The following is a 13,182-nucleotide window of genomic DNA, read 5'->3' as shown; positions in this document are numbered from 1 at the left end:
TGATCTGTCCATGAGTGCGCTTGCATCAGTGGCTATGCGGCGTGTGATCTGTCCATGAGTAGTGCGCTTGCATCAGTGGCATGAGCGGCGTGTGATCTGTGCAGAAGAGCGCTTGCATCAGCGGCAGGTATGGAGTGTGATCTGTCCAGAAGAGCGATTGCATCAGCCGCAAGTGTGGAGTGTGATTTGTCCAGAAGAGCGCTTGCATCAGTGGCATGTGCGGCGTGTGATCTGTCCAGGTGATTGCTTTCTGCAGTGGCATGTGTGGCGTGCGATCTGTCCAAATGAGTGCTTTCATCAGTGGCATAAGTTGCATGTGATCTGTCCAGAAGAGTGCTTTCATCAGCGGCAAGAGCGGCTTGTGATCTGTCCAGAATAGCACTTGCATCAGTGGCATGAGCGGCTTGCGATATGTTCAGAAGAGCGCTTTCAACAGTTGCATGAGCGGCGTGTGATCAGTCCAGGTGATTGCTTTCATCAGTGGCATGTGTGGCGTGTGATCTGTCCATATGAGTGCCTTCATCATTGGCATAAGCGGCGTATGAATTGTCCAGAAGGGCGCTTTAATCAGTGGCATGAGCGGCGTGGGATCTGTCCAGAAGAGGGCTTTCATCAGCGGCAGGAGCGGCATGTGATATGTCTAGAAAAGTGCTTTCATCAACGGCATGTGTGGCTAGTAATCTGTCCAGAAGAGCACTTGCATTAGTGGCATGAGCGGCTTGTGTCTTGGTTCAGAAGAGCGCTTGCATCAGTGGCATGAGCGGCGTGTGATCTATCCAGAAGAGTGCTTTCGTTAGCGGCATGTGTGGCGTGTGATCTGTCCAAAATAGTGCTTTCATCAGCGACATGTGTTGAATGTGATCTGTCCAGTAGAGTGCTTGCATCAGTGGCATGTGTGGCGTGCGATCTGTCCAGAAGAGCGCTTGTATCATAATTAATTTATAAATGTAAATCATCGACATTGAATGTGTTCATCCAACTGATCATTAAAGCACTTTTTAAGCAATATTCTATTGCCCATCTTTCATAATGAGTTTTGTTTTATCAACAAATAACAGCAATGTGTATTAATTAATTGATGACTGCAGTTAAATGAAGCATGGAACACAATCATTATCCTGTCATTACCGCTGTTTGGGATCATTAAATAGCTGTTCTTAGCAAATGAGATGGCTTTTGACGAATAAAGATGACATAAATTTGTCAACGCCACAATGTTTTTTTAAAGGGTGTGGTTGTCACAAATGTAAATAGTGTTATCAATGAATTAATGAATCTTACTGCGACACATTAAATATTGAATAAATATTTTACTTTTAAAATGTTACGTTAGATAATTATAGCTAATTAGTCAGCATAGTATACAACAATTAAGCTAGACGGAGGAAGGCTTATTCAATAAATTCTCTCTTTGTTTGGGAGTGAATTAAGTGCATTTTTGACGAATTTGAGGCCGAAGTCAAGGCACCATTCCCAATGCTATTTTTCTTCTCTAAAGGAAATAAAATTCCTAATTCCTGTTTACAAACAAAAAATAACAAACAGAAAAACTTCCATACCCAAAAACGTTTTGATATGGAACAAATTGTGTCTTTCCTAAAAATAAACAAACCTGTTCATTTCTAGGCAGAATTACGCATTTTTCCTAACGATAAAGGCCCCTGTTCCCAATACCAAAATGGCAGGATTTTTTTTTATATATATTTTATTTAAAAATCATCAATGTATTTTAGAATCATATCAATATCAGTTTATAGAGAATTCTTGATTGAAAATGATATCTTACTTAAACATTTTGACATGTAATCATTATAGTTGAAACATATTCCTACAAAAAGCAATTATATTACAAAAAGTAATACAATACCGAAAGCAATTATCCCTAAAAATTTACAATAGTTTAAAAATGATTTAATACTGGGCTTGTTTCTGTTGCTTTTCGCATAAATATTGAAGTAACAAAAGAGTAAAATCTTTAGTTGAGATTAACCTGTCTCTCAGCATTTTCGAGTTCATCAGCTTTCCAGGCGTCCTCTGAGACATCGATAACTTGGGTCACACCCTCAAGCTGTGGAACGTTCGTCAACAGTGGATCTTGGTCTACTAGACAACTCTCATCTTGCATATTCACTCGGTACATCGTGACTTCTTACAACTGAAAAGGAACAAAGCAGAGTCATGCGTTAATGAACACTTATATAATTATGGCTTGCCCCATCAGGGGTAGGAGCTGTTCAAGGTGCCTGTCTGAAATAATTCCATGTGTTCATTCTACCTGCTACCTGCATCCACTGGCAAAACAATGATCAATGCATAGCATTAGTAGCTGGAGAGTAGATGTCCTTAATTTGAAAGAAACATGTCATGCTTCTTTTGAAAAGAATCAGATGAATATGATGTATATATCATCACTACTTTTGTCTAAATATTTTTTCTGATTTGTTTATCAAAAAGAGAAGGTAAGACCGACATTACGTGAAGTCATAGTGTATGATGAGAGGATGAATCTGCTAAACAATACAAATTTTATTAAGCAATTAATGTTTGGAAACTTTTATCACAGTATAAAAATCCATACAATATTTGATCACGTCATTTCAAGACAGCATCCTAGATTTGAAGTTATAACTACTACTGTCAAATTAAAATTAGCCCCTTTTGTATACTTAATATGGAAGAAAAACGAAAACTTAGAATTGTCTTTAATTTTAGCTTATATTGTAGGTTTCTTCAGGGAAAATAGATAAAATTCACTGTTCAAAAATGGACTTTTATCTCAGCCAATCAGAAAAGTATCTTAGATTAACCTAAGAAAATATACAAATTTTGAAATCACAATTCCATCAAAATAAAGACATTGAATATGCTAGATATAAATCTGGTTTACCATTACGCGAAATATCAGTTTCATTGAAAAAATATAGTTGGATCCTATACAAAGCCAATTGTGTGTGTATTTTAGAGCAAAATCAAACAAACAAAGGAAGTAAAGAAATTTTGGCCATAAACTTTCATAGTTGGTTAGAGGACAATGCCAGTGTTCGTTAGATTGTAGTTTTAAGCTCTAAGCTGTGAGTACTTTTCCTCCAAGGTTTACTTTCGTCATTAAACTGTACTTCATCTGGTTTCTCACCTTAATTCTGGATAGTCTCTATCAGGTTATTGTGAAAGAAACAGAAAAGTAAACGTTAATAATTTGAATTTACTTATTTGGTCAATATTCATGCACGAAAACATTTATTCCCTTAAAAAGCCAAACATTGACAATATCTTAACAGCTGAATGGGGGCTTTAATAACTCCTTTATGATGGAGTAAAATTTGCGTTATTATGACAGATAAGTAATGAGTCTATTTATGTTCACTATCAAAATCTTTTGAAATTTGTTAAATATGTAATATTCTAAGGTGTCCTTTTTCTTTCAAATTCATCTTTATTTTGTTCTACCTGGTCCTGGGATAATGTTGATACTGATCTAAAAACGACAACTACTTCTATCGCAATATATGTTTGTTTGTTTTTTGTGTCCTTTTTGTGTCTGTTGGACTTTGTCCTTGTGCCTATGGTTTCCTTTGCATAAGAAATAAACTTGGCGAAAGGAAAACATCGTGAGGTTCCACTGCACATCCTCTCTGACACTGTAGTCATTCAAATCTCTTCGAGGGCCGGTTTTTACAGTTTAAATAAACTAGGTTATATGTGAGCTGCGTTCACTCGTTTTCGTAGATTAGCTCCAATAGCTATATTGACGGGTGAATATTTTTATTTTGGTGTTCGCAAGGTAGTCCTATTTGCCTGTCAAGAGAAACAAGAGACAATTACATCTTATTCTATATATGCCCACATGTCCGTGCTATGAATTAGACTGATTGATAGATACCTGCTGTAATTCGATCAACTTAACAGGATCTTCGTAACCTTCGTTGATTCTAGTGTCCTGGGCGTACCTTGTGTTATAGCACACCTGTGTACTAGCTCTATTAATCTTCAAAGCGCACCTTGTGTCGCTTGTTCCCAAGTGTTCATGCTCCTAAGAACCGCAGGTCATTCTAAAGGTGGAAAAAGGAAATCCAAACAAAAGAGCCAATATGGCCCTATATTTCGCTCACCTGGGTACCTGGTAAAACTATGGAGAGAAAAATGGATGCTAAGACAAGCGATGGATGCTGAGGCATTTGCTGGTTGCTTAGGACATATACGGTTGCGAGGGAAGTAAGCAATAGTCGAGGTAATCAATGGTTATTTGGAAGAAAAACGTTTTGCTACGTAAAGCAAGTGATCCCCGGGGTGGAGTCAATTGTAAACCAAGGGCGGACCACTGTCAACACCCGGGATATGATTTGAATCAACATGGTAGCGGACCACAAGCCAAGCTATCATGCTTACCAAATAGTCAACCTCTAGATCTTGTCGTTTTGGAAATGAGAATTTTAAAGGGTTCCTTATTTGAATTTATGCCAAGTCAAGTGTATCAAGTGACCCCGACGGCTGGGCCAATTTTTACCCCAGGGGTATGATTAAATAGATTTGGTACAGTTTCACCCAATATCATTCTAGTGAAGTTTCGTGAAGAATTATCGAGCTGTATAGAAGGACATGCCGTTTGGAATCAAATGTTGACGGTGGACGAAGGCGGACGGACGACGGATCTGCTACAAAAGCTCACCCTTGAGCATTTCGTGCCTGTTGCAACTTAAAAAATAGTTCACGTGGTGGCATTAATTTAGATACAGAACAAAGTCCACACATAAGGGTAAATAGTCTGTTACAAGCATGTACATTTTAAGCTACCAGCCAGATAACTCTGGTCTCAGAACGAGCCACAATCTTAAGCGCCAACCAAGTGCGCGCTGGGGACGTTCTCCCGCCAATTACCGGTTACATTCAGAATGAAGTCAGGCGACGGACAATGACTCCTGTAATGAGAACATCAACATATGATCGTGGAATGTTTGCGGTCATATAGTTTAAATGTTTGAACTGGTCAATTATTATGACATGTTTGTTTATTCTCAATGCAACATTCATGAATTAAATGTTGATGATATGGATGGAAGACTCACGAAAAAATGGTTAATCAGAACTCATGTATTTGTCATACATAAATATTTTAAAATTAAATCATAAATTTGATTGATGATATAATTAAGAAATTAATTATTCCCTAATTGCATAACACATAAACCACAACAGACAAAAACTAGGATTATATTCAGCAGCAATTTATGTCTCATTTCAAAGTTGTCTGATTGCAATAAAATGACTGGCATGATGAAGAACATCAGAAATACAGTTAGCCTGCAATTTGTCAAAAACAGCACCTTCACCGGTAGAATGTGTGGCGTGTCCTTTGTTAGGAAGAGCGCTTTCACTAGTGGAATGTGTGAACTCTGATGTGTCCAGAAAAACACTCTCACCAGCGGCATGTGTGGCCTGTAGTTTTTTCCAGAAGAGCGCTTTGATTAGTGGCATGAGCGGCGTGTGCTCTGTCCAGAAGACCGCTTTCATCAGATTCATGAGCGGCGAATGATATGGTTTGAAGAGTGTTTTCATCTGTGGAATGTGCGGGGTGTTATTTATCCAGAAGAACGCTTCCATCATATTTTATTAATGAATACATGTCATGGACATTGAATGTGTTCATCCATCTCATCATAAAAGCACTGTTAAAGCATTAGGACGTATTTTTTTTAGTTTTTGTTTTATTATGATTTCCGATTTTAAAATTCAAATATATTACAGGAGATATTTTACACTTCTTCCTTCTATCAGTCTGTCGCATCTTTACAAAAATACCTGATATATGCACATAAATTGAGGATGGAACACAATCATAATATTATTCTGTCTTTCCCGCTGTTTTTGTATCATAAATAAGATGGCAATTAGCAATTGAGCAGAATTTGGACAATAAAGATGACATTAATTTGTCAATGCCACATTGTTGTTTTAAGCAAGGGTGTGGTTGTCATAAATTCTATGCTTCAATGAAGTTTTTTATACAGAACATACAGCATGAGAGTAAAAGACTGTTTACTTTCAGCTTCGTTGAAATCATTATTTTTATATCATCCATCATACACATATTGCGTTCAAATTCTGACAAACATGGGTGATGTTAAGGAGAGCAAATACAGTTTTATATGGTTGAATGGATTGTCAACATCTTAACGAGGCCACACTAAATGGCATATTTTTTGGTAGAGGCTGAATTTGACTGTAACATTTTATTAGCCAGGTGTCATCAATTGCATCAACAATTGACGTCCGTACGTTTCATGTACACAGTATTTTTAATAAATGAATATATCTTACCGTGACACACCATAGCCATCAAATAAATATTTAATTATTGAAATGTTACGTTCATTAAGATTAGCTAATTAGTCATCATAGCATACTTCAATTAAGCGAGACGGATGGAGGGCTGGTCCATTAATAAAACTGTCGTTACTTGTTTCTCCTCTGTACTAATTGGGAGTAAACACAGTGTTCTTGTAACTAATATGGGGCCGAAGTTTAGGCGCCAATCCAAAGTGGAAAAAAAATCTATTTAAAAAAGGAAAAATAAATTGATAAACAAATCCTCATCCCCAACCCGTTGTGTTATAGAAAAAATGGTGAATTTTAAAATAAATAGGCAAATAAAAAGGCATATTCCTATTCATAAACGTCTCGCGCCCCATTACCAAGATGGTAGGGGGAACAACTAAAAGTGAACAAAGCAGAGTCATTAAGAAACACATGCCTTGCCTCACCAGGATAGTCCCATAGGTGGGAGCTGTTCAAGGTGCCAGTCTGAAACCATTAGCTGTCTTAAGCTGTCCGCTGTGTTTATTGTACCTGCAACCCCCATCCACTGGCAAAAAATAATTGATAAATGCATAACTAGCTCGGGAGTAGATCTCGGACAGGAGTTGATGTTTGACACCAACACTCACGATTTGCCTTAATTTGAAAGAAACATGTCATACATCTGTTGAAAATAAATCAGGTATATGTGATAAATATCTTATCAATACTTTTGTCTGAATTATTTTCTTTCTGTGTATATTCAAAAAAGAAGGTACGACCAACGTTACGGACGTTACGGAAATTCATTGTATAATATGATGATAAAGGGGGTGAATCTTCTGCGCTTAAAAATAGAAATTTATCTGACTTTCATTTTGATATTTGACGTCATTTCAAGACAGCATCCTATATTAGACGTTACTGTCAAATTGGAATTGGACCCCTTTTCTTTCCTTAATTTGGGCCAAAAGAATTGTCTTTAGTTTTAGTTCATTCTGTAGGATTCTGACAGAAAAAGTTCACAGTTCGTCAAAACTGCTTTATTACCTCACTAAATCAGGAAACTATCTCTGGTTTACCATTTCGCAAAATATCAAACATAGATTCATTGAATAGTGTCTGAATTGATCCTAAACAAAGCTCATTTTTGTGTATTTAAGAGCAAAATAACACAGGTAGAAAAGAAAAGACAGTATTGCCTTAAACTTGCTCAGTTTGTTAGAGCACCATGACAGTCTTAGGGATATCGTGGGTTCAAACTCTAAGCTGGGCGCACTGTTCCTCCAAGGTTACCTTTAGTCTGTATAACAACATCCTCGGCAACCCAGCGTATCATAACCTATATGATACCCTGGGTGAATTGGCTAGGGAAACTTCGTAAATCTTAAATATTCATAAGCATTTTCCGACCAATGAAATAGCCGATAACAAAAAGGAAGTACAGTAGAAACTCACTAACCGGACAAGGTCCGGACTGGGCAAAATTTCCGGTTTAGTGAGGATTCCGGTGTAGTGAGGATTTTATGTACGGAGTAAGTTTACTCAATATATTAACTGAGTTAACCTTTAAAGGGATGTTGAAAACTGGAATAAAATGATAACATTTATTTTACATCAACAACGACGTTTAGACGGACGTTGAGACATGATTAAAGCACATGCAAAAGTAATAAACATAATTAAACATTTCTGCGTTTTTATAATCATTTTTTTTTTTCAAGTCTAAAAAAAAAACTCGCGAAAATGACCACTTCATCACCAATCAAAGTTCTTGATTTCAGTAACAAACAAACAAATTATCCAATTATCTGTAATTTAATGCTTGTTAAGTATGTTTGATAGTTTAATTAACGCACCGCTCTAATTTGATTCAATCATAGAAGTCTTAAGATAAAACAACCCTCCAAAATGATCAATTAATAACCGTTTCTAGTTCTTTATTTTCTGCAACAAACAAATTAATGTTTCAATTAATTTTCTTTTCACAAGTTTGATTATCGTGCGGCAGTCAATCCACAGCGAAATCATCATTATCGAGTTAACACAACATCACAGGTGCAATATTTAACGACGCACCGACTGTCAAAACAAAGTGACACGCGATTCGCGAATTCCTAATACACAAAATCATTTTGACATGTTGGAACAAATATATGTCCGGTTTTGTGAGGTAAAATTACGTTGACAACTAACAAATTTTCTCGATTTTTTGTCCGGTATCCGGAATTCCTGGGTTCCGGTTTTGTAGGGATTTTTTTACATTGAAAATAGAAGGGGAAAACCGGGACTCTGAAAAAAGTCCGGTATCCCGAGGATTCCGGTTTTGTGTGTTTCTACTGTAATGTGTTTTGTGAAGAGCTATCGGCATATTAAACAATATCCTGCCTAACACGATTTGTAAGCCGTGATCTCATTGGATTATTTCGAACCGAGATTACATCCATAACTTCTCGGGCCATTTCCGCACCGCATGAGGTGTGTCTCATGCGACCAATCAAGCGGCTGAATTTCACCTTATTTATTATTCATGAGTACGAGATTTTTACAGCTGATTTTCCCAGGGTATCAAATAGGTTAAGATACGCTGGGGTGCCGAGGATAATATAACAAGTACATTAAACTGTACTTTACCTTTTAACAACCAGTCTTGGAAATTGGTCAATCTCTAACCTCAATTCTGGATGGTCTCTATCAGGTTATAGAAAAAGAAGCAGGCAATTAAACGTTATAAAATTGAATGTACTTATTTGATCAATATCCATTTACAAAAACGTTTGTTCCCCCAAAAAGCCAAATATTGACAATCTCTTAACTGCTGAATAGACGCCATTACTCTTTCTTTCTTTATGTAATATAAACAAACTGTTAACAAAATGGGAACAACTCATTGTCTCTTTTAAAATTTACGTCAATATGACAGATAAGTAATGTTTACATTTAAATTTACTATCATCATATCTTTGAATGTGTTAGATATCTAATAGTTTAAGATATTTCTTTACTTTATCTTTATTTATTAGTCCCTTGTCCTGGGCTAATGTAAATGTTGACCTACGAAAAAAAATTCTTCTATCGCATAGAAAATGGATCGCCAGGAAATATTAATTTGTGGCCATCATTCTCTACTTAATCAATCATAATTTGCATTATTGATATCTCAAATATATCATATTGCGAAAGTTATATGAATATAATCGATTTATTTATATGTAAAATAACGCGCATATATTTATTGTCCATATTTAGAGCATCGTGTTAGTAAACAAGTAGAAAGTAGCAGGTGAGGCTCAAAATAAGTTCATTTGCACAAATGAGTAAACCGCACTAAGTGAACGTAACGTTTATTGCTGAGTGCGCATCATGAATAACGAGCGTTGACTAGATATATACTAATATTGTCAAGTATATATTTCGACGTTTCGCGTGATAGTATTCCAAGGATTGGCTGTGTCGATTGTACACAATGTGTTATAAAACAATTTATTTGGCTGCCCACGTGTTTATGTGTTAGAAGGTAGGTTTGTTGTGTGTGTTTTACTTTATAAGAAGTAAATTTACAGTAATAAAAAAATCAATACCTTCTGTATTAAGACAAAATTACAGCTAAGGGCCTTTCCACAGTGCAAAAGTCGTCTGAAGGACCAAAGCTTATAATGTTTTCAAAAAAATAATAATTTAGTGTTGTGGTTAGATATTTAGGAAGCATAACTAATATATCCGTTTCAAAATTTGTAGCTGTAAATAGGCGATGAGCAAATTTTACGAAAGAAGATTTTATCAGATTTCCAAAAACAACAGTATTTGCCTTTTCCTGGAAACGTCTTAATACAAAATAAATATGTTTTGTGTCAAAATTATCTGTACTCCCCATTCAACAAAGTATTAAGGCTTTGTGGTGAATGCAGCTATTTTAAGGAAGGTATTTTCATTTTTGTTATCATGAAATGAATTAAATCCATTATTTTTTATTTTGATATTGAATATCCCTCTTATTTGAAAAGTTATAATAAAAAACGCACAAGTCATTGTTGATTAGGTAGTCCTGGGCATTTTTACAAACACAAAACAAAGATATAATGTCTACAGCCTTTTCCAAAAAAAATGTGAATGCTTTTTTTATCCAAAATCTGATAAAATCAACTCTTTACTACCCAACAAACATGTCACAAAGAATGTGTGTTTTACTCCCGGAAAATATCGTTCCTCAAAACTAAATATAACATGAACTTTTGAACCGTATTCATTTTCGCGTTTTTCTTTATCATATTGCAGGTCTCGCGGCATTTCGGATCCAAAATTTCTCTTTCGGCGAATACCCCACCAACCAGTGGGGGTATAAATCCTTCTTTGACTTCAAAACTGTGTTAAGGTCACACTTGTGAATATGACTGGGTCAAACCTTAATATAGCTATTATAGGGTGCGGCAGACCTTCGTAATCTCAAAATGAAGAAGTAGATAAGAAATAAGACAGGACACAGTTGCCTGAAATAAGCCGGATTACTGATAGAGACTTCCGGCCGCAGAATAATTTTCAAGCCGGATATCATTGTATGGCCAGAGGAATGTATATACATGTATCACTGGCCGGGAGAATATTTAATTCGGTCGATTATTATTTTCTGCCCGGATGTGTATATGGTGTACAGAAGGATTTTGTTCTTTGCTGGAACTAAATATTTATAACGAAACCGTATGCCTGCTGAGTTTGCTACTCATTAGAGTATTTAGGCAGAGTAACATCTAGTAAGTGTTGAAGAAAACACGTACCCGTACACCCTCATTAATGTCATAATAGTTGGATAACTCATTAACTCGTATAAAAAACTGTTAAAGTTCGTCAAATTTTCACAAAAATCGACACAAAGTCCGAAGTAAAAGTATATGTGATGTGGCAATAATGGCTGCCTTCCATGCACCTGGTATTTATCATTTTACCATGAAATTTACAATGCAATTTATGGGCATAATAAACTGTTCTTATCCTATGCATACGAATACATTTACCCTTCGATAAATCCCTTGCAACGGCATTGTTTACTAGAAACGGTGAGTTGAGACTCACCTTACTACGAGAGAAGTTGAAGAGATTTCGTTTTGTGTCGTGTGATGTCAATATATGACAGTATAGTGTTATGTTTTGTACTCTGTCGGCCTTCGTGAAATTTTACCGGTTTCAAATGTTCCCAATAAATGATTTGTTGCACAAATCTCTTTACCGTGTAATACCTCACAAGATCATCAAGTACCTGTTATTAGAACATATTTTAACGGTAAAAATAGTTTTTTTTTATAAAAAGGGAGATAATAACTTATTTTCAGTCTTACTTTATTTATAATACTTTATGAGTTGCGTCCGCTATACCAATTTTATAAATACATAATACTTGTAAAGCGTAATTGGGCGTGGTGGAGGTAGTATTCACTGTCAAAGGTGCAGATAATGTAGCTACTTTTGTGTAGTGAAATATATCTGAATGTTTAATCTTTCAAGGAAATAGAATATTAGATAGTTACGGTGCGTTAATTCTATCTTTATGTTCTTATCAACATATTTGGTTGTTGTGTATTTGTTTTGGAATGTTCATACACTTGATGTATTTGTTTAATTGATGATTCAGGACAGCAATTCTTGAATTGTCTTAATGGTTATGCAAGTTCACTTTTACTGTTGTCTTATGGTTTGCAGCAGTGTTGTTGTAGTTCATACAGCACCAGAGTTTGTGGACATGTGTGTCCTCCCGGTCGAATAAACCAGTAAGAAATGTATAAGGACGTTTTACACATGAACATTTGAGTAACATATATGCAATGCATAACTAAAACGATTGTTTCCATGAATTGTTATTATATATATTGTGAAACGAATTGAAAAAGAATGGAGATGACAGAAGAAAAGCAATACATACTTGAAAGGGCGCTCATAAGCTGTTTATCCTCTTTAAGCTCAATTCTTGCATTGATTATTTTTTTTACTATTGCATATAAATGTTCCTGAAAATAAAGATGTTTAAATCAAGACGTACTTGAGAAGCTAAAGAGTATCATTACCAGTCCACCAATACTTGCCTATCCGAACTTCAATTTTTTTCGCAAAACACGAAAATACTTCCATTAAGGGCCTTGGTGCCGTCTTATAACAAGAGATGCATAATATTAAACGCGTCATTTGTAATGCAAGTAGATCTCTAACCAAGGTAAAGCAGAAATACGCAGCGTTTACATTATAATTTCTGGAATTAAATATGGCCGCCTGTGAAATTGTTCAGACTTTTTAAAGATTAAGGTATACAACGTATAAGCAGACAATAATCTCTTAACATACAGCAAGTTTAAAATGCACTATTACTCCCAAATAAGATTTAACACATTAAATACAATTGTTTAAATATGTCAAAAAGGATAAACAAATGTCGAAAACAATGGTTCTTATGAAAGATACCGAGTTTAATTTAAAAGAAATGTGCAGAAAACACGGTATTGCTACCTTATGAGACCATAGTAAATCGCAGTAAATCTTTTAGCATTCACCAATCATTTAATATTTTTGCGTTTTCAGCTATTAAATTCACAGTTATTATATTGTTAATAGTAATTAATATTTTCGATAAATGCATTATTTAGTAAGTAGTTATGAGTGTATGACTCAAAATTTATGTTTGTTTTGCATGTGTCTGTATCAATTTTGAATAAGAGTGTCACTTTTATGTATCAGAACATCGATGGTCCTCGACACTGGGGCAGTACAACTGTGAAATAACCTGTCGATTAGTGCAACCGAATCCGGACGCAGATGGGATGAGTGCAATCCTACCGATGAGAAGACAGAGATGGGGATAATATTGAAGTGGTAGTCAGTAAATACGATTTGTTCATTGGTAGTACAACC

The sequence above is a fragment of the Mya arenaria genome, chromosome 12 (genome assembly GCF_026914265.1).
Source record: "Mya arenaria isolate MELC-2E11 chromosome 12, ASM2691426v1".
Classification (NCBI taxonomy): Eukaryota; Metazoa; Mollusca; class Bivalvia; order Myida; family Myidae; genus Mya; species Mya arenaria.
The sequence above is the reverse complement of the archived record's forward strand: the minus strand, read 5'-3'. Positions refer to the sequence as shown.